At 31.3% G+C, this 22586-nt stretch overlaps 1 long non-coding RNA gene across 1 annotated transcript; it reads left to right on the top strand.

Annotated features, from left to right (window-relative positions):
- Positions 1-18410: 18410 nt before the first annotated feature.
- On the top strand, positions 18411-18985 carry LOC145325553 (uncharacterized). Its single transcript, XR_013881512.1, has 2 exons — positions 18411-18512; positions 18817-18985. It is a non-coding gene; the product is annotated as an uncharacterized LOC145325553 (long non-coding RNA).
- Positions 18986-22586: the final 3601 nt, after the last annotated feature.

Genomic DNA, 22586 nt, shown 5'->3' with positions numbered 1-22586 from the left:
AGTCCTTAAGGTTGTTAAGCCAACGAATAATAAAACTTTATCATAAAACTTTGGGGACTAGTGTACCAATCAGCCCATTATATAGAAGATAGAAATACTAGAGACGTTAAAAATGTAATTACTGTTGCTATGTTCTCTTATTCGTTGGCTAAAAATATTAAATCTTGTTAGATTGAAACAAACTGAAATAAAACAAAAAAATTTATCTACACAAAGTATATTTTTTTATCATAATTGGAAGTGTACTTCAATTTATTCCAATTTATTACATTGTCCTATCCCTGAAAACCCTGAGTTATACTTATGTGCTCAAATTTTAGCCATTTCTATATTTGACTATATTTATCATTCCTAGCCCCGGAGTTTCAAAATTTTATATTAGAGTTATTCAAGAACCCTTTGTGCTTCTCCGGAAAGCACTTAATTGAGCACATAGCCCCCTACCCCCAAACCCAAAAGTCTGAATTATTTAATAAATAAATATCAGAGGCTAGAAAAACAGAAAGAAAAATGTTTATTAGAGATAATAAAAGAAAAAAAACAAAATCTATTTGACTTTTCAAAAGTGTTTATTTCCTTAAAATATATAAATAAAACTTTGTTTCTCTTGTTTTGATTCTGAATATGTTTAGTCTAACAAAACATGTTCTATTGTATCCCCCCCCCCCCTCTCCTACCTATTCCCTGAACCCCTCCATGGATCTTTTCTCATATTTGAATTATTGAAATGTTCACGCAAGCTTAAATAGACCATTTTTGGATTTTTAATATGTTTTAGTACAATCCCCCTCGATTTTTAAAAATCTAAGGTGTTTCTAGGTTCCCCCATCCCCCCATTTTTTTTTCAAAATCTAGGGTAATTCGAAGTCCACCCACTCCACCCCCCCCCCCCTCAAAAGATTCGTCATATTAGAGATGTTTTGAAAAGTTAAATAACCCTCCGATCATAGTTAAAAACCTGCCTTAAATTAGCTGTTTTAGAGATCTTAAAGCAAACACAGAGAATAGGATTAATATTTGAATGAAATTCTTATAACATCAAATAACCATTACTTATTATGTACTATTATATTGTAATGTTATTGGCAAAAGTAAAAATATTCTGAAAATAAATTAGAAGATTTTGCTTTCCTTTTAGTCATGACTTTGTAATAGCTGTTTATCGAATTTTAGTAGAGACAGTTTTCCCCTGATAGTAAAGTATAAATTGTATAATTAAATCCGATTTTTATTGGCCCCATATTTGGTAGATAAACATACCTATTGCATTCGTTTTAAATCATTTGTAATGATGAAACTTACAATGGTATAATACATGTTTTGATATAAATCCTAATTGGTGTGCAAACACCTCCGTAATATTTGCTTTTTCCTAAGTATTCACAAAAATGAACATAATATCAATCAAAGTAGAGACTGTTTAAGGATAAGAATAAATGAAATTAAATACATGCAATCACCATTGAATAAAGTAACACCTAACCTCACTGAGATGGGTATTCAATTGCGCCTGTTTATGAACCAAGACATTTGTCTAACTCCTATTATCAATTTCCTGCGACTGACATAGCAGCAATAGTTACAATTTCTAATTCAGTGTGACGTAGATTTTTCCAGGCTCGAACCCGATACCTCCCAAACAGCAAGCTGACATGTTGACATTTTTTTAAATTAGGCATAATTTGTGGTTTTGATAATATATTTAGTGGAAGTGATAGCTAACCAACCTTTACAATCAATAAAATGATAATATAATAAGTCATAATAGCATTCTCAAAGAGTCATTCAAACGTATGAGGGTCTACATGGATATTTTAAGGGGGCGTTATTCGAAATTAAGGGTCTTTCTGTCAGTAAATTATCCTTTTCTCTTGATATTATGAATAATGATTCCTAAGACGATTAAGGAAACAAAGCAAGTGTTAATATTAAAAGACAATGATAGGTATAGGATGTCAGTCTATCGGTTTATACCAAAAAGTCCTTCTAACCAATTGACAGACACTTCTTCTTGAAAGTCTGTTTTTTTTATATGTCCCATCGAGGTTTTTACTTAATATATAGGTAGGATGTTTGTCCGTATGTTTGCATAAAATATCTCATTTAACAATTGAATATGTAGATTTTTTTGATATTTAAGCTTCTAATAATTCCTGGAACGGCTTATTATTATTTATGACTATTGAATGAAAAGTCTGAACAATAACATTACAAGTTTGGAACATACAAATCAAAATTCATTAAAAGTCACTAAAGTTATAGAGCCAACGAATAAGGTAACATAGTTATAACAAAGTGTAATTTACAGTTCATTATCCCATCTCTCTCCCTTCCTTCAACCTAAAAACATTTTTCAAACATTTAAAACTAAATATAAGTGTTAAAAGCTGACCTTCCATCTAATTTAGGTGCCCCTAGAGGACTCTAGAGGCGGAGTCGCCGGTAATATAGAAAGTGAGAGATGCATATATTGAATGAGAAAGGAATGTACACATGTCCATAATAATGTGAATATATTGGAATTACAATTATTCAGACTCATATGATTCATCATCAATGGATATATTATATTTGGATGTTGTACCAGATTTTTATGTTCTCTAATAGAGTGAATCTCATAGTTGGCTAAAATAACGAAACCCCTTTTAGCCAATCCCCTCAATTTCTACTAAATGAACTGACCAATAAATGAGTTCCATATTAGCAAGCTAAATTGATGACAATTTTTCCCCTATTATCATATTATCCACGTAAATTATAAATCCATTGAATCATTAGGTGGGCATTGATTGCCGTATATTCTTCAATTAATTAAACAAAATTTATTACTACAGCACAAATTCAAAGGCCACTTTTCCATGATCATTAAATATCCTATTATTTTATATGCATTCTGTCTTTATGCGATTATGAAATACTTTAAATATACATAGATTATATGTGGATATTATGACAGGAGGAAAATTGACGTCAATTTACGTTGCTAACACGGATATTACTTATTGGTCAGTTCGTTTATCCAGTAGGAAAGGAGGGGAGGGGTTAAAGTGGATGGAAGGGGTAAATCTTTATTTTAGCCCACTGAGAGTTTTACTTTATTAAAGATCTGATGTAACGTCCAAGCAATAATACATCCATTCACTTTTAGCGTGTTATGATTTACGGATGTGAATACACAACAAATCCTAACACAAATATGATTCATTGCCATTTGTATAACTAGTGGTTGCACCTCTGGCCTCTAGGGTCTTATCTTTGAGATGGACAAACTGACAAACGAACAATTCGATTTATACATTAGCTTTATTATTAATAAGAAAACTTAATATAAATAATTATATTTACGATGCTTTTCCATCTCATGTTAAAGTCTCATGATCTAACTATTTTTTTAATCATGAGATTATAACTATCTTTTGAAAATATAGCGGCTAATTCCCTAGAGATCATTTTTTAGGGACAATTTCTCTTGGTCTCCATGAGAAGTTACATTGTAAAGGAAAATCATATCGGTTCAGTGGTTAGTGATATACTTCGGTACAGACAGCAGGCACAGATCCTGTTACTTTTATATAAGGATTAAAAAGTGGTAATGAACAGAGAGAAAAGAAAGAAAAATATTCAAGATGCTAGATAGATAATGGATACACAAAACAGTGGGAATAGAAAATTAAGAAAAACAAGAGATTTTTGTTCAAAATGGATCTCTCCTATTTGACTAAAAACTTTAGGGACATTTTTAAAGTACGCGCAATCAGAAGAAACTTTTTTTCCAACATTTTTTGTCGATAGAATGGGGTAATATCAAAATTTGGGATGTATATAGATATATCTCTCATTGTCTTATCATTTATAATCCCTGTGTTTGTATAAGATATGTATCACTACCCCTAATTAATTGTATCTTTACTTAAATCTAAGATGCATGGGTATAAACAATGTTAAGAACAACTGTTGGCTGGTAGCACAAACAGAGAGAGGGGGGGGGGACAATGGACTGTTTATTACACTTGTCCTTAAAAATTTATAATAACGTTTTCTTATTCGTTGGTTTAATGACTTTGGGGACTTCGGTGAATTTTGATTGATTGGAGTATTAATTTGAGGGTTCAAACGTTTAAACCACTTGTTTTTATTTACAGAACGGATAATTTTAAGTTTAATCATTGGGGATGTACATTGATTTTTCGGCCATTGTGTTATCCCTATAGATCCTTGTGTATAACCAATTTTAAGAACTTTTGTTAAGTAACACATCTACTCTATTTTACACTTTTCATATAATATAATTTTATTTATCGCATCGTATTAAAGACAGCTTTCCGCGGATATTAAAATGAAAAATCATAAGATTAAAACCAGTTTTGTTAGACCAGGCTAACAGAACTGGTATCAATTTTATGATATTTATTTTGATATCAGAGGAAAATTGTCTGTAATTCGATGCTATACATGATTTTTCAGTAAAGCTGAGATTCGGTTTGAGATTTTTTTATATTTCAATTGCGAAAAGATTTTGTTAATTAAATAAGCATTATAACTAATTATTTTTCTGGTTTTAAACTTAAATGGTTAAATAGATTTAATTTGAATTTGTTGGTTTGTATAGGTTAACTAGGGTTAAACAATAATTGGGTATAGAGCAAGACAGGGATCTAAAGGAATAAGATAATGGCCGATAAAGTGATGTACAAAACATATCCCTTATGTAGATTGTAATTAGTGGTTGAAACGTTTGGACACTCAGCATAATGAACCCCCCAATCAGAGTTCAATCTCTTTCTTTATCAAAAAAATAGAAGCTACCGAGACAGAATTACATAATAAGAATTTGGGTAAGTTATATTTATATTCCAATGTTCTATCCATTTATTCCTTGGGTACAGAGCGTTCAATTTGAAGCCACATTTCTACCCCCTTCATTTTCTTACCTAAGTTTCTTAACTCTAATTTGGTGGGGGGTTTTATAAGTGGTGGGGGGGGGGGGGGAGTGAAATATATAAAACCTTTTTGTAGGTGGTAAGCAACAAATTGTTCTTAATAACAAAATAAACACTATATTGTAATATATTGCAATCATGATATTAAAGAAAATAGAACATTATGGAACTTTCACTCTTTTTATTAACTGGAGTACAGGCATATTCTTGTTTTAAAGTAGCTGCGAAAATATAGATAGTCTTCTTAGATCTTTCATATTTGTTGTATATTTGTTGAACTTAACTTCATGCCATGTCCCCTTTTTAAGAAATAATCCCCCCGCGGAAAATAGTTAAGTCCCTAGCCTGGGTGGTCCTAACAAGTCAAGTCGGTCTCAGCTCCACAGACAAATTGCTGACAGTTGATAATTTGCATAATTGTTGGAGGGGAGCCCCCCTCCTGTGCACACCCCCTGTTCTAGTGACCCCCTGTTTTCTCGTTGTACTTCACCCCCCCCCCCCCCTCCCTTTTTAAGAAATGTACGTATACAAGGTAAAGTATTCTGATTAGACATTTTGTGTTGTTATAATCCTAAATATAAAGTAGTAAGGTTTTTCTTTTTGAACTTAAGATCTTGGAAATCGTCGGTCAGAAGGGATTGTATTTTTTAGAGGAGTTTTTAATATCTTGGTGTGGTTTTAGGCAATTTTCCCGTCCCTCTCCCCCATCCCTAGATGTTGATATATGATTCTAGTATGCATAACTAACGATATTAAAAATGGTTCATACTGCTGGTTACCGATCATGATAAATGAACACTTTAGGATAAAAATTATGTAATCAAAGGATGAAAACATGTATTTTTCAGAAACTAATTCCCTGTTTTTACCTAGCAATCACTTTACGGAAAGCGTTGATGCTAATTTGGAGCCCTAACTATTAACAAGTCTTATGTATAATTTGATTTTTTGCATATTTGTATGTTTTTAAAGGTTTAAAATAAATAAATTGGCACTTTCATATCCTGGCGATCACTTATTCCTTCCCCCCCCCCCCCCCCGTTTATTACTTTAGGTCTATTTTGGTTTTATTATATTGGGTAGCCCCGCAGGGTTAGTTCACTACAGAGCTGGATCTTTAAATCATTTTAGTGGTGAGCCGGATCGGGGTGAGCCGAATTTCAGCCAATCACAGCGTGACATTTTATAAAATGCTGTGCTCTTATTGGTTGAAAGTTGGCTCAACCCGATCTGGCTCACCACTAAAATGATTTAAAGATCCAGCTCAGGTGTATGACCCACAGGTTTGGGATTCAGGGGAAAATAGGCAAAATAAGAAAATGTGTAATTTTAATATTGTGATATAAGTCAGTTTGTTAGGGAACCCTTAATTTTCAAATTGTGGTAAAAATTTATGGGAGAGGGGGGGGGGGTCGCCCCCTGTCAAATATTTCAAGTCAAGCAGATTCCTTGGGGGATATTTTCTAACAAGGAACAAGGATAACAACATTCCATAGCAGCAAAGCATAAATTAATTTAGATAAAAAATTCAGTACACTATAGTAGAAAGACGTGTTTGTGTGTCCTGTATGATCTCGTAGATGGCTAGATTAATTGGTCTATAATCATCTAGGAAGCAGTATATTGGTCCTGTGGAGGTTTCAGGGTCTTTAAACAAAAAAATTGTTTATCAGCAGAAATAATTAAGAATTTTAGACGTCTTATCTAAATTATTTAAAGAATAAAAGGTATATAAAGGCGAAGACGTACAAAACAAAACACAAAGACATATCATATATATACAGAACTAGCGGCTAAGCCTCTAGAGGTCTCTAGGGGCAAATGAGTGAAAGGGATGAATCTACCATCTTCTTTTAATTTTAGTTTTAAAAAGAAAAAGTAGAATACAATTTTTCTATGGGCGACTCTTCTTGTGAGGGTGGTGGAACCCTACTGTAAATTGTTTTAGACCTCTGAGAAGCTTCACTGCAAAAGAAAATCATATCGATTCAGTGGTTAGCAAAATAAAAAACTACACACACAAAGATCCTGTTAATTTGAGATAAGGATTAAAGAGTAGCTGCTCTCCAAAATAAGGAAAATCCGTGAGGCTGTTTTGAGGAAATCTCAGCAAAAATTTATCATAATTAGTTTCTGATAAGAAATCTAAACAATTTCAAATTATACACAAATTTTTAGTTGCCTATCTACTCTATAGTTCACTTTGTCTTTCCGCAATACAATATGAGGGAAATGTGCAGATACCCCTTACTAAGAGTTTACAACTTACTTTGTCCGTCAGCCTGTTAGTTATGCTGGAAAAGACATTTATATGTATTTTCTCGTATTTATTCGAATCCGGTGGATAGGAACCGGTTCTCATCCATACGAAAAAACTATGTCTAGCATCGTATTATATCCAGTTTTCTACGAATATAAAATGTACAATCATAAGATTAAAACCAGTTTTTTTTAGCCTGTGCTTTCGGCACCTCGGGGCTAAAAACACTGGTTTTAATCTTAAAATTGTACATTCTATATCCGCGGAAAGCTGTTTATAATACGATGCGAGAAATAACTATTAAAAATCTGCTATATAATTCCTTGTATCCTAACGTCCACTACTTAACGATGTTGTCATTCTTGTTTTAGTAGCACATCTACTTTATAGCTAGTGTTTGGTGGTAAGTCTGTCCAAGTTACAAGTTAACTGTTTAAAATGCTATATACTAACTAAAAGAATTTTTATTGAGTTTTCGAGGACTTGATTAAAAAAGGTCAGAAATCTTATACATACAATTTTAAATTCTGAATTGTCTAATATTTATGTATTTTGGCCTCAAATCAATTTTTTTATTATAGAAACCTATCTTACCTTGAATGAAATTTAGACTTTAATTTTTAGTGAAAATTTTTGTTGTTATAAACTTACCCCAACTCCTTTACAAACTCAAGAAATTGTAAAGTATTCGGCCCAATATGTCAGCCAGTACCATCTATCATTGATCAAAGTGTAATAACAAAAACGAAGCTTAACGAGGATTATAAATTGTATCAGCGAGAGTGGGGACAATGGGCTCTTTACTACACTAGTAACGCTTTCTTATTCGTTGGCTTAACATCTTTGAGGACTAGGTGTATTTGATTGGTTGGTTAAATACGTTGAGTATTCAACCACCAATTCTAGTCTAAAGAAGGGGTAATTTTGTGTATTATCATAGGGGATGTACAGAAATTTATCGGCCATTGTATTATCCCTTTAGATCCCTGATAAATTATATCCTTTATTTACATTCTAAGTAGTTAATAATTATTTACCCAAATAAAATCAAAGTCCCAGTTAAAATGAAAATTATACCCTTTGAGCACAAGTACGCGGCAAGGTACAAAGGAGCGCGACCAATAATTTTGATTCCTGTTAGTTGATTTTACATAACCTAACCCCTGTATTATTCCTACCACCCAGAATCTGTATGTTTTGGTAATGTTACCAATTGTTTCAATGCTGTCGATATATTCAGGGTTTACAAGCAGGGAGGGAAGGAATATTGGGCGGTTTATTACACTAGTCAACAAAGTTTTATAATAACGTTTTCTTATCCATTGGCTTCACAAATTAGGGGACTTTTATGAATTTTGATTAATTGGTACATTAAGTTGCGTGTTTAAACGTTTCAATCATTCATTTTAATCTACAGAAGTGTTAACTTTTTATATCCTTATTGGGGATGTACATTAATTAATCGAGCAGTGTCTTGTCCCTTTAGATCCCTTATTAATAAGTGTTCAAAGCTGATATGTATTCTGCATTCTATTTTTACTTCTTTCACATAATTTATGTTGATTATATGGCATTTAATTTAAATGATCATGGCTCACATATTATCGACATAATGTTAATATACAAACTACATGATTGAGTTAATTTTGGATTAAATGTCGAAATAATGTTCAATAAGTTAAATTGCTCTGTTAATGAAAACTACTACATATATTGTATATTATTATATGTATAAACACATTTAATTTTTTTAACTATTTATTGTATATTGTATATTGGTCAATTATGACCACTTGTGTTAAAATGCCACACAGTCAACTTCAATATTCTAGGTTTAACAAGGATGACATTACAGCACGCTAATTTATAGAAGGAAGTGTTTGAACTTTTGTGTAAACACCAAATAAAAGTTTAAAGGCGCCACAAAATTAATTTTGGTTTAGCTTCTTATCCAATACCAATATTACTTTGATGCGCTTTTTTCTGCTGATATTTTATCAATATATTTTTAGTATGGATATAGGATATGTGTGGATATATTGACAGGGGGAAATTTTTCGTCGATTTAGCTTGCTAATATGGACCTATTTTATTGGTCAGTTCGTTCATCCAATAGTAGGGGGAGGGGATGGAGAAAAGGGTTGAATTAGGGGTATCGTTATTTTAGCCAGATGCAATTATTACTTTTACAAGTAGTACAAGAAAATATGGTGCAACATCCAATTATTAATAGATATTAAAGTTACAAAGAATTTAGCTGCTTGTCTCTAAAGATCCCAAATATATGAAATTCTCCATTTCATAAAAGCTTGATAAAAGTCCAGGGCAGGTTTTCTACCATTTTATTTCAAGACATAAAGGGCCCTAGATACTAGGGGAGCAGCTTCAAGTTTCTTATTATGATAATGGTTAACTGGCTTTTTGTAGTAAGATCTTGTAAACTGCTCGACTAACCGTCTACAATATTTAATATGCGAAAATCTTTCTATTTGAACTGAAAGCAATAAAATTTAGTTAAAATTGTTTGTTTATCTTACCTTGATTTAAATAAATGTTTACCCACGGTTCTTATTATAAAACATGCCACACATGGTCATAGAAAAATAAGTTTAGAATATTAGAATTTAGTGCAGTTTACAGCGAAATGTTCCTGGTAACGATTATCGCCAAACAACTATGTCCTTTGAAGGCTGTTATCAGTTAAACGGTGGAAGGTATAGATTATGCTTGCACAAAGTTTTAATCGACAAAAGAGCGCCTACAAAGAATCTGGAACAGTCATTACTCAATAATGAACAGTTATTTCGCAGTGCACATAAATAAGCGAAAAATACTTATTTTGCGTTAAATATTAACATTGATTATTGTTTAGATTGTTTAGGCAAGATTATATCAGAAAAAATCAATAATGTCTGCCATTATACCTGATGTAACCTCTATAGAAATGATTTTTCTATGAATGAAGGACCACCAAAGTTGATATAACCATCTCTCCTGTGTATTTGTTGTAAGTAAGCATTGCTTGGTGTTTAGGTTTAACCCACCACGGGTTTAATACAAAACAGTAAATTTGCTAAATTTTAAAGAAAAATATTCAAAGCTTTAAATTTGTAGTTTATGTTAATTTAATTTATATGCATTATCTAGCAATTCATAATTAATAATCAGTTAAAATTAGGGGCTGTTATTTAATTAACATAATACGGACAATAATTATAGTCACACTGCCTTTTTTAAATTAAATTTACATAAACATAAAGATTTCTTTAATGTGCATAATGTTGGTAAAGCAAGAAAATTAGCTTCTATAAACATTTGTCAAAAATAAGTCAGCAATGACCTATTTTTTCTACGTCATAAAATCGACTAAAAAGCAATGAACCCCAGTGAATAGTATCAGCTTAAACTCTTTTTTGACAGTTTTGTATATGCGCCCGCCCCACCCACTCCCATTTGGCCTGGGGATCACCACATCAAAGGGTTCAACATAATCACAACAAATCATTCCAACAAAACTAAGTGAAACAAATTGAAAACACTCAAATTCTTCTGGTATGATGAATTTTTTCAAGGGGTGGGGGTTGGAGCAGGAGGGTTATTTGTTATAATAGTCAAGTAGGGGGGTGAATCAAGGGGGGGTTATGGTTGCCTGAAAGCATTTTATTGGAAAGTTTAATAATGAATTTTAGATAAATGATGAGAAAGGGGGGGTGGAATGTTGACTTCCTTTGTTATAATTAGTCTTTTTTATTATAAATAATTGTTGATTAATTTAATTGTTCCTAATAATGGATGGAAAATTATCAAAACTATTTTAAAGTTTTTAGTTGTTGATAAATTATGGTTTTTATTCATTATTGAATAATTGTTGATTATGCTGAAAGGTTTCAAATTAATGAATTATTATTTTTTTGCTACTTTTTAAAAAGAAACCAAGGATGACTATAAAGAAAATAATCCGAAAAATAAGAAAGACAGACAAACAAACGTTTATAAAAATATAGAGTGATGGGGTTTATAATACTCAAAATAAGAGGTCTGAATAAAAATACATGATGCTTAATATTCCTATATTTACATTTTTTACTTGATTGGGCAAAAAAGGTAAAAAAATTGAATAGATTTATTGACTTTTTGTCTATGATTACAGAGTAGATCTGCTAACAAAATTTTACTGTTTACAACATTTATCAGGAAAGTTTGAAATCGATACGACAATTCTAACATGCTGAAATCAAATGAAATTACTCTCAGTTATGGATAGAATAAAAGAGTAGTTGCTTTAGAATTTAAATATTTTTGGGAACACAGTAATAGTGTCTGACTGATTATGACGTAACAAAAAAAAATAGCCAATGAGAGGCCACTAAAATTTTACCATTGGTCAATAACGGCCTCTCATTGGCTAATTTTTTTTGTTACGTAATAATCAGTCAGACACTATTACTGTGTTCATTTTTGGGTCCCCTAGCTTCGTATTTGAAGGAAGAGAGGGGTCTTAAAAAGCTGAAACCACCCAAAGATAGCAGTGATTTGCGAGATTTTAAAGGACAAACAAGAACACAATTACTACTTTGTTTAATAGGATAGTTCCTTGATCTCTGTTTGGAGGGGGGGGGGGGGGCAGAATGATTACCTAATTGAATTTTAAGTAGAACCTATGTAACATCTGAGCCTATAATTTCATCACATAACAACCATCAAATTTCCCCATCCCCATATTAGGACTATCTTACAAACAAGCAAATATAGGCATGTTTAATGCTATTAAGAAACATTGGGCGATTTACGTTAAGTAGCATAAGTGCAGCTTCTGTTTAAATAAACAGGTGAGCTAGGGGCATTGGATGCAAATTATGCTTGACTTCAAAGTTTTATAATTATGCTCTTTCATTGGTTAGCTTAAGATCATTGAGACCTTTAATAAATTTTAATTGGGTTGAACAAAAAACAAACATTGTCATTTCTTATAAATATAATTTTTTAATTTTAGACATACATCAAATAAAATCCGCGAAATAAACGCAAAATATTACACGAACAAAATACATTCTTATTGCACAAGTATAAAAAAAATGCTACAATATATGAATACTCTTATAATCTAAGGTTTTAATATAAAATTAATATGTAGAGGAGTAATTATTTTAGGGTTATGCCGAGTTTTACTTTATGTCAATAATTTTTATTCGCATAAACCCATCTTTTTCTTATATATAGGGATCTTAAGGTAAGAGGCGTACAAAATCTCAATAAGTGGGGTAAAAATTTACATGCACTTGAATAGGAAGTATAATCTAATATTGTTCAAAAATTGGAAGAGGTAACCACCTTGAAACTTAACATGGTGATTACTGTAGTTGTTAGGTACGATTTAGAGAGCGAAGCAACTCTATAATCAATAAAATAAAGCCCGTGTGTCCATTTTTAACGTGTTTATCTTTTTACTGTTTTTATTCAAAGAATATCTAGTATAATTACTCCCTCAATTTTTAAAAGCGAAGCTTTTCTATAATTAGTTTTTAACATGGATTATTGGTAAGATTGGGTATATTGTTATATAAAATGTAAATATGTTCATATTCAGCTTCTTGTATCTAAGATAAAGTAATGTTGGGATAAAATTAGTCGGAGTTACTTTATATTTAATTGTTTATTTTTATTTGTCCATTGCCATCTATATAATTTGTTAGGGTTCACTTTTTTATGGATGTTGTTATCCTTGTTTTCAATGTTCTGTCATATTAATATTTAGATAATGATCTAACTTTGAGTTGTCAATCATACTAATTATTTGATTACATGCTGAGAGAGAGAGAGGCAGAGAGAGAATTGGAGAGAGAGATAGAGAAAGAGACAGAGAGCATAGACGTCCAAAGGGGGGGGTAATGGGGCGATTACCCCCCCCCCCCAAAATTTTATTCATTTTACCCCCCCCCCATTTAAAATTTACCCCTACCCTGGGGGTGCCGTAGGCACCCCCAACTATTTAGGAGGGGGTATTTACCCCCACCAAACAATTTTGGGGGGGTAAATACCCCCCCCAAAATAAAAAATCTCTAATAAAAAAAATTTTGCGCGCTTCGCGCGCATTTTTAATACTATATATTTTATAAAATTTAAATTACCCCCCAAAAATTTTACCCCGGGGGTAAATTTTGGGGGGGGTAAACTAAATTTACCCCTGCCAACAGATTTCAGGGGGGGTAATTACCCCCCCCAAGCAAATTTTACCCCCAGGGTAAAAATTTTGGGGGGGGTAAAAAAAATTTGCAGCGCGCTTCGCGCGCCATTTTACCCCCCCCAAAAACGAATTACCCCCCCCTTCAAAAATTTTTACCCCCCCCAAAATAAAAAGCTTGGACGCCCCTGACAGAGAGAGAGGGAGAGAGAAAGAGAATGAAAAGTAATAAATAATAATAATTAATATTAGTTTAGTCAAATCCATAACACTTTTTAATTCTCAGTTTCTCATGTTCTTCTTTACATGAAATTTTCTTTTTGTTCTGGGCATGTTTTTATATTTATAAGAAATAAGATTTTTTTTTAAAATCCATATATTTTGATTAGTCATAATTATTAATTGTAAATTAACAAGTTTAGTGATTAAAAAGTCTAAAGATGATAGTTGTTTATCAGAGAACAGGGAAAAATGTCTTATCCGTGAAGATCCCTCGTGCTTATGAATTAAATTAACTATACATGTTTAAAACAATTGTTCTATTTATTTTCTATTTTAACAAGGACATCCATGTAGTACAATGCAATAATATAGAAAAACATAATATTTTTTTCTAACACATTGTTTCCATGATCGTACTAATTTCATGTTGAAATCTCTGTGTACGGGTCTGAAAACCTCTGGGGACTTGCATCAAAACTTGATTGGCTAGTACAAACTAGCAGTGTCCAAACTTTCCAATTATGATCTTGATTTACAAATAGGGTTCATTTAGTTTATTATGATTAGGATATGGAGTTTATTTTGTTGCTCTGTGTGCATTTAACACTTTCTTTTACTTGCAGACGAACGGACAAACCCTAGAGTTATAGAATAGCTGTGCTACTTTAAAGAATGGAGGGAGAAAAATTGTTCTAACACTTGTTACAGTGGGTGTAACTAGACAAAACAAGGATTACAACATTCATAAAAAGCTAAACAAAAAACCAAATACGGTATATGTGCTTTAGTTAGTGGCTTATTTACAAGAAACAGCAGTACAGACGGACCGACATTTCAAAAACGTTTGAGAAGATATACTCCTTGTTCAGAAGTATCTCCATAGCATTACTGACAGACTGACGGATCCTCAAAAAAAAATAGTCGCCTATCCTTAATGACAAAGATGAAAATTACGTTTCCTTACAAACATTCCAGATGAAAATTCGAACATATAGAGTTGCTTCACTACTATCAAAAAAAAGAAAAAGGTAATCAATCATTTTTATCATTCCAAAGAGACAGACGGACAGAGGGAACACACGGACAGATAAAATGTAAATTGACAGGTTTCTGTCAATAGTGTCAGTCAATTGTCTATAGGAGGTCAAACTACCAACATAGATCAAAATTAAAAGGGGTAGGATAAGATAGAGTTACGCTAGAAAGAACATAAACATATTTTTTAGCAATTATAATAAGGATTAGGTTTTCAATGCATTTTTTCTATGATTTTCAAAGTTTTTCAGTGTTTTCAAAAACAATAAGAAAAGAAATCTCCGAACTGAAAAATTGAGAGAAAAAAATCCTCCAATGAAAACATCAATTAAAGTTAATGCTAATCTTTCTAGAACTCCATGTAAAAATGTTTAATGGCATATATACATTTCTCGTATTCATTTGAATCCGGTGGATAAGAACCGGTTCTCATGAATACGAAAAAACTATGTCTAGCATCGTATTATATCCAGTTTTCTACGAATATAGAAATGTACAATCATAAGATTAAAACTAGTTTTTTTAAGCCGGTGCCTTCGGCACCACGGGGCTAAAAAAACTAGTTTTAATCTTATAATTGTACATTCTATATCCGCGGAAAGCCGTTTATAATACGATACGAGAAATAACTATTACCATAAACGTTTTAACTTGATTCTAGGTTTACTAGGCAGTTATTTCACTAACAGACAGACTGACACATAGATATATAGAAATAGAAAAGCTCCATTTTTAAAACATAATAAAAATCTGCTAAAAATCAATCTATAACTCATAGATATATAAATGGTTGACATTGTATATCAAGGCAGTAATTATGATTCTAGGAGGTGGGGGTCAAATCAATCAAAATATTTATGTTTTGAGGGAAGGGTTGTTTAAGGGCCAATCAATCTAAATATTGCCTGGTTAATGAGCTGCTAATTTTTATGATAATTTCTATTTGGCACATTTTTTGATGGATAGACTAGTTTGCAGTTCATTTATATAATTCATTCAATTAGTTTTTTTAAAATCAAATTTAAGGCATAACCGTATTCAGCTTATTATTTTTATTCAGAAGTTGATACCTACCACTTCAACGTAAAATGACAATTCTCTCTCAAAAAGTCCTTAGCCAATTGCAATAAGTGTTAGATTCGTTTTTTAGTGCGTCGTATAATACACAGTTTTCCACGGATAGTAAAATGGAAAATCATATGATTAATCCAGTTTTGATAGACCCGAAGGGCTTGAGGCCCAGGGTAACAAAACAGTAATCAATTCTATGATAATTCGTGGATAATTTCCATTATTAGTTTACCATTTAAAGGCAATAATAATTTAGGTGTAAGACTGCCTGAATATTTTTATATTAATATGGAAACGTGAATTCTATGAAGCAAGTACATGACCTAGGTATAGAATAGCTGTGCCTCTTCCAAACAAAGACATTGTTTATGTTTCATATTTACAGACGCATAACTAATCCACAAAACAGAGCAGACGTCGCGAGTATCAAAGATTTTGATTAATGAGACCGAGGGCTCCACCTTCAAATACGTCAATCTTACGCCCCCACGCCCCTTTTATCCCCTTCCCTTGTATAGTTTGACCGCTGGCTGGTGTCTGATCTGGACAGGTTGCAATTGAGATATTTTAAATTCAATGAGAAAGATTACATGTCCAAAATCTATACATAAATCATTTTTTGACATTTAATCAACTGTGAATTTTTAAATTTACTTAGAAATGTTAAGTTTGATTGATTGAAAAAATATCAACACCTTGTTAGCAGTAGCGCAGCTTTTTTTCAACAAGGAAATGTTTATATGCACTATGTTCCAGCGAGTGACAAAAAATCTTTTCTATATTTTGGACTATATACTTTTAAACAATTGTTTAGTAATATACACAAGTTTTTGGAAATAAAGCCGAAAGAATTAGCTCTTTACTATGAAAAATAAGAATTTTATGTGTAATTATACCAGAGGTATGGAATTAAGTTCCTTTTCATCATTGTAAACAACTATTTTTAAGGTCAACTAAACTACATTTCAAATCAGTGTGGACCCTTTATTTAAAAGCTATTTTTAAGTATTATATATTTTTGGAATCAGTATGTAATAATTTATACGTTTAGCCTTTAAAAGAAGTCAAATTTCCATTTTTTGTTGTAATTATTATTATTTTCTTAGCATACCCGATTTCTGTAAAATAGACAATTTTCTTCTAATGAAAATTTTACGTTTGGTTCCAGATCTCTTAAGAGCAAAAGATCCCAAGCAAATCCTCTTACATGGTGATATTAGATGTATGTACAATATCAGAGAACTTTAGCCTGTTTATGCGAAATTTACGAAGTTTGTTTTTTTAAGCCCTAAAGATACTGGGTCTATCAAAAAATAACAATTTTTTAAGATATAATAGTTATTTATCATATTTTCGTAATATTGTGAATGCGAGAAAGGATTTTAAAATTATTTCAACAATTTTGGTCATGTGATCAAAAATTTGAATTGTCCGTCTACTTTTGCCCCCCTGTGGGGGCGAAGTAGGTGGAAATTAAAATTTTTGTCACTTGACCTTAATATTGATGAAATGATTTTGACCTTTCTTGTATTAACAATATTATTAAAATTATGATACTTGGGTTTGTTGGATTTAAACCCTGTCTTAAAAACTCAAAACTGAAATAATACATATCACAAGGGTTAATTATACTGTACGTTTATTGGTTCTCTGTGCCTTTCTTTCCCTCTCCTCTCTCTCTTTCTGTCTGTTTCCTTTTCCCCTCCCTCCCCATACCCTGTCTCATTCTCTCTTTCACTTATATATTTACCCCCCCCCCACTTCATCTAATTCTTTTTTTCTCTCTTACATGCTATTTCTATCTCTTCCCCTCTCTCTCTTCAAAAGATAAATATTTTCTTCAAAAATATATTTTTTATACCGTCCTATTTGTAACAATGAAATTTTTCTGTTTTATAAAAATAACTTAATTTTTCATTTTAGCTAATTATTTGAAATCTTTATATTTACCCCTTTTTCTGAAAATAAAATGATCAACTAAAAATTAATTACCCGTTTGTTCCCTGATTTCCAAAGTTGTACGACAGATAACCTAACTATTGCAAAAGCTATTATCAGCTAATCCAGTCAAAGGGAAAAGCTGAAAGGAAAGGGGGGGGGGTATAATAGTTCTTCTATTAATCACCAACGCCCCCCCCCCACCCATAGTGTAAGTCCTCCCTTTTTTAAATTGGAACTCCATTTAATAAAACGTAAAAATAGCTTAAGTTGTGAAAACTAAATTTTGATTTTTTTTAGAAGTTTGAAGCTTTTTAAACTAGTAGTAAATATTTAGATAGGATGACGGTGACACATACAAAATCGGAAACTAAGATTCAGCTGACCTATAAAGTTCTTTAATTTAATGTACGACAATGTTTTTTAATTTAGTAATCATTTGAACATTAGTTTAGGCGGAGGTTATGTCATATAAAACGTAGGTATTTTGTTCAGTGTTATTTTATTATATAAAGTACATTTTTTGCCTGAAGCTAATTATCTTTAAAAAATGCTTGTTCGATTAAATTTTACTTTTCAGGGAAGCTTTATTAGTGTCTTGAACTATTACATAAAGTATTAATGTTTTTTGTCTGATACTTATGATCTCAGAAATTACTGGTCCGAATGGTTTTTTTTTTCAGTTTAGCTTTACATAGGTCCTTGGATGGTTTTAGGCCATTTTTTTCTGTCCATTCTTTGTACATGGAAGCTTGGGGGCGCAGCTATTATTATCAATATTTTTATAAGAAATATAATTATATAAAATATTTTAGGCTTGTCAGAAAACTTGAATCTACCATTTTTTGCTGTGAGTGTTTGCATGGTAAGTTTTGTTAAATCTAGCTTCTCTATAATTAATGCCCCTTTGTTCATTCGTCTGTATGTCAGTACTTCAACTGTTTATCCACATCTGTCTGTTTGTAAATCTGTGTCCGTAAGTCTGTCTGTCCGTGTGTCTGCCTGACGGACTTTCTGTTGGTATGTACATCAATTTTAACATACTTAGACATGTTATAATTGTCCTATAAATATTAAGCTTGTGATTTTAAAATTGCAAAGATTAATGCTTTAATAGAAAGACAAATAGATTTTATTACCAACCTTTCAAAATAATTGTTATATTTTAGGAGAATTAGCTTCCTTCCATTCTGCCTGTTATTGGTTATGTAAAAGTCACTTGGAGATGTGGCAACGATTTTGGTGTCTGCTTGCAAAATTACACATGAAGAAATCAACTGGTTATTTTATATCTATTTTGTTAAATGTTTACCCTAAAATAAATGTTAATTTAATTTATTTGTGTATTTATAAAATTTTTGTTGGCAAACCTACTCTATAACTCGAGTTTTCCTGAATGTTTAAACTTTTGTTATTTTTAAGTGTAATGTTTTAAAAGATTCTGTGAGCGTCAGGGGGGGGTCGAGGGGGGGTTTCCCCCCTCAGGGGAAGGGGGGGTTGAGGGGGGTCTCCCCCCTAAGGGGAAGGGGGGGTTGAGGGGGGTCTCCCCCCTCAGAAAAAGCTTGGGCTTTGTCTGTAACAAAAAATATACCCCAAAATAATTTAGCTGCATCTTTTTTTAATGTTGGAATACTATGTTTTTTTAATCCTAGAATCAACCAATAAGAAATAGGCATAATATAGAAAAAGTTAGGAATAGAAATTATTTCTTTTGTATAAATTCCTTTTTCAAAATAAGAAATTTCCTAATTGTGTAATGTTGGAAAAAATATTATTTTTTTAACAATCCTGATGTCAACCAAGAAGAAATAGGCATGATGTAGTAAAAGTTTGGAATAAAATTTTTTTTATTAATTCCTTTCTTTAAAATATGAAATTGTATAATTATGAAAATGTTGGAAAAAATATTATTTTTTTTAAAATCCTGGTGTCAACCTATAAGAAATAGGCATGATGTAGTAAATTTTGGAATAAAAATTATTTTTTTTATAAATTCCTTTTTCAATACATGAGACTTTATAATTATGAAAATGTTGGAAAATTTTTTATTCTTTTTAAATTCTGATGTTGACCAATAAGAAATAGGCATGAGGTAGTAAAAGTTTGGAAAAAATTATTATTTCTTTATCAATTCCTTTATTTTAGAATATAACACATTAATTTTGATAATGTTGGAATAAAAATTATTGTTTTCTAAATTTTTATGATAACATGCCTATATCTTATTGGTTGATAGTAAAATTTAAAAAAAAATAATATTTATTCCAGTATGAAGAGAAATAAATTTGAAAAAAAATAATTTTCTTTCCCCTATATTTATTATTCTAATATGCCTCGAATTAATTTTGAAAAAAAATAATTTTCTTTCCCATATTTTTATTCCTTTTTCTTATTGGATGTCATTTTATGTCCAATAAGAGACTAGTGTTTAAATATTTTAAAGGTTATTATTGTATTTATTTTGAATATGATAATAGCAACATTATCTCATTAAATACAATAATAGTTATTTATTTTTCTACTTATTTCCAACACATATTCAATTAAACTAAAAGTAAAGAAAAGTTTTAAATAAAGATTATCCCTAAATGTCTAGGCTCTTATCTGAACCATTTTACCTTTTTATTGGGGGGTGGGGGGAATGCCCCACTTATATCCACATCTGAACCCATTAAAGATAGAAGTTTAAAAATTTTTATGTGGTTTCCTAGTTAAAATATATATTCTTATTTAATTCGTTAGCATTATTTACTCCCTTCGCCCTTCTTTTAATAAGCAACCTTTTTCCAAAGGTGCTTTCATATTTATTAAAAAAAGACAAGTAGAATTTGTATTGTTTAAGATAGAAAATGCTTCCTTTCAAGCAAATTGAAAATAAAATGAAAGTCTTACATATCAGAGATTTATAGGGATTAGACAATGGCCGAGAAATTAATGTACATTCCCAATGTTAATACACAAAATTGCCCCTTCTATAAATTACAATTAGTGATTGAAACGTTCGGACACTCAACTAATAAACCAACCAATCAAAATTCAATAAAAGTTCCACAATTTGTTATGTCTACAAATAAGAAAACGCCATTTGATGAATTTGGGGACTATAATAATAAACAGCCCATTGTCCCCTCCCTCCCTACATATACACACAGAAAATAAATAAGAAATAGGCTCATCTAAATGTTAACTTTAGATTAAAAATCTAAAAATATAAATTTCGGCGGCGGCGATCGGCGGGAAAACGGCGGCAGATTTTCATATAATTTCAGTAGGTCATACATACTTGTTAGAAAAGCTTCTGTTTAAAATTTGAAGTCTATAGGTCAAAAATTGCGGTTTCAAGAGCTGTTCAAAGATTTCTGAGGGATCAGGACCTGCAGGATCATACCTGGACCCTGAAATTGACTTAAACACTTAAATTTCATATTGGTATGTACTAGAATAGAATATTTTAGTATTTGGTAACTTAAAATGCTTAGTTTAAGGCAAACAAAATATTTTTGCTCATTCCCTGTATGACCCTGCCAGGTTTGCTGGCATCCTGTGCCAGCCAGGATGGAGATATTTAAAATTTCGCCATTATATTGAAAGATATATGGATACTTATTGCTATTTAAATAAAATTTCATCAAAATTTTAAAATATACACTCTCTATGATTTTTTGTCATTTTTTGGCTTTTCTGGAACACGGTGATATGTGCCTGTCCTTCAATGTCCTTAATATAAAGCTTCTGAACTTCCTTGGTCTTTAATCAATTATAAAAGTAAAATGGTAATTTCAAAGTTACCTAAATAGAATGTCATATTAAATGTTTTAATTGCAATATCTGCAAACTTTCATGAAGACTAGCAGCTACACCCCTAGTTTTTTTCTGTATTCAAAGGGGCAGAAAATAGTCTAAAATCATTACTAATACTTTAATTGAGAAAAAAATGTAGGACCTTGTAAATCTTAAAAAGGCAATTATCAAATTTTCCCATTGTAATATAAATCATCCCTGAGGGACTCTTCTAACCTTTACTAGACCTAACCTAAAATAAGAATCAAATTACGTCTTCATTCAGAAGCTTGCTGTGAATTAGCCAAAATGTCTGATATAAATATTAAAGAACTTTACAGTAAAGAGACAAATTATTTTATTACAAAGACGAATTATGAGAAAAATCAAAAATATTTCATTCATATACAATTATTTTATGTTTTTATTGATGTATTTTATTGCTGAAATGAATCAAATATAAGAAATCCCTAATGAATTATGAGAAAGTTATTAACATTTTAAGTAATAAAATTTTTAAATAAAAATTCTTAATTAGTTAAAGTAAAACTCCGCCTTCCTTTCCCATGATATGTAAGGGGGCGTGGCCTTCATTTATACAGTTAAGATATTCTATAAGACTTACGTGTTGTTTGGTCGATAATTGATAATTTCCTTTTTTATTTTTTTTACTTGATAACTTTTCTAAAACTGAATACCTTACTTTTTAAAGTTACCATTGGCTTTTTGATAGCAAACCAATTTTATTATCTCAATTTGTCCACCAATCACTATTTTATGAAAACTTGATAGACATCTGCAAATATAATGGTGATTCAAGGTTGCAAAATTTCTTTTGTAAATTTCCTAACCTTTTCAAAAAGCATATAACTCAATGTGCACGTTCTTTTCTTTTGCTGTTAGTACTATTAAATATGTTGTTGACCTTTAGGGGCTTGATTTGCACGACATTTGTCTGTAAGTCCTTACTGTGCATAGTAATGAGTTGCGCATGTTTATGGGCCAGGGCATTCCCAATTCTATTTCTATTGATGTTACGCGCCTGACATAGCAGCAGTTGGATCTATCTTTTTCCTAGCATGTGGATGTTATTATCCTTGTTTTTCAGATGACCTTAGATATAAATAAAATGGGCGGGATGGTGAATGAGCAGCTAATG

The sequence above is a fragment of the Acartia tonsa genome, chromosome 8, assembly GCF_053477335.1.
Source record: "Acartia tonsa isolate MP-2025a chromosome 8, ASM5347733v1, whole genome shotgun sequence".
Taxonomy (NCBI): Eukaryota; Metazoa; Arthropoda; class Copepoda; order Calanoida; family Acartiidae; genus Acartia; species Acartia tonsa.
Note: the sequence above shows the minus strand (reverse complement) of the source record. Positions and strands in the feature narration are given on the sequence as shown.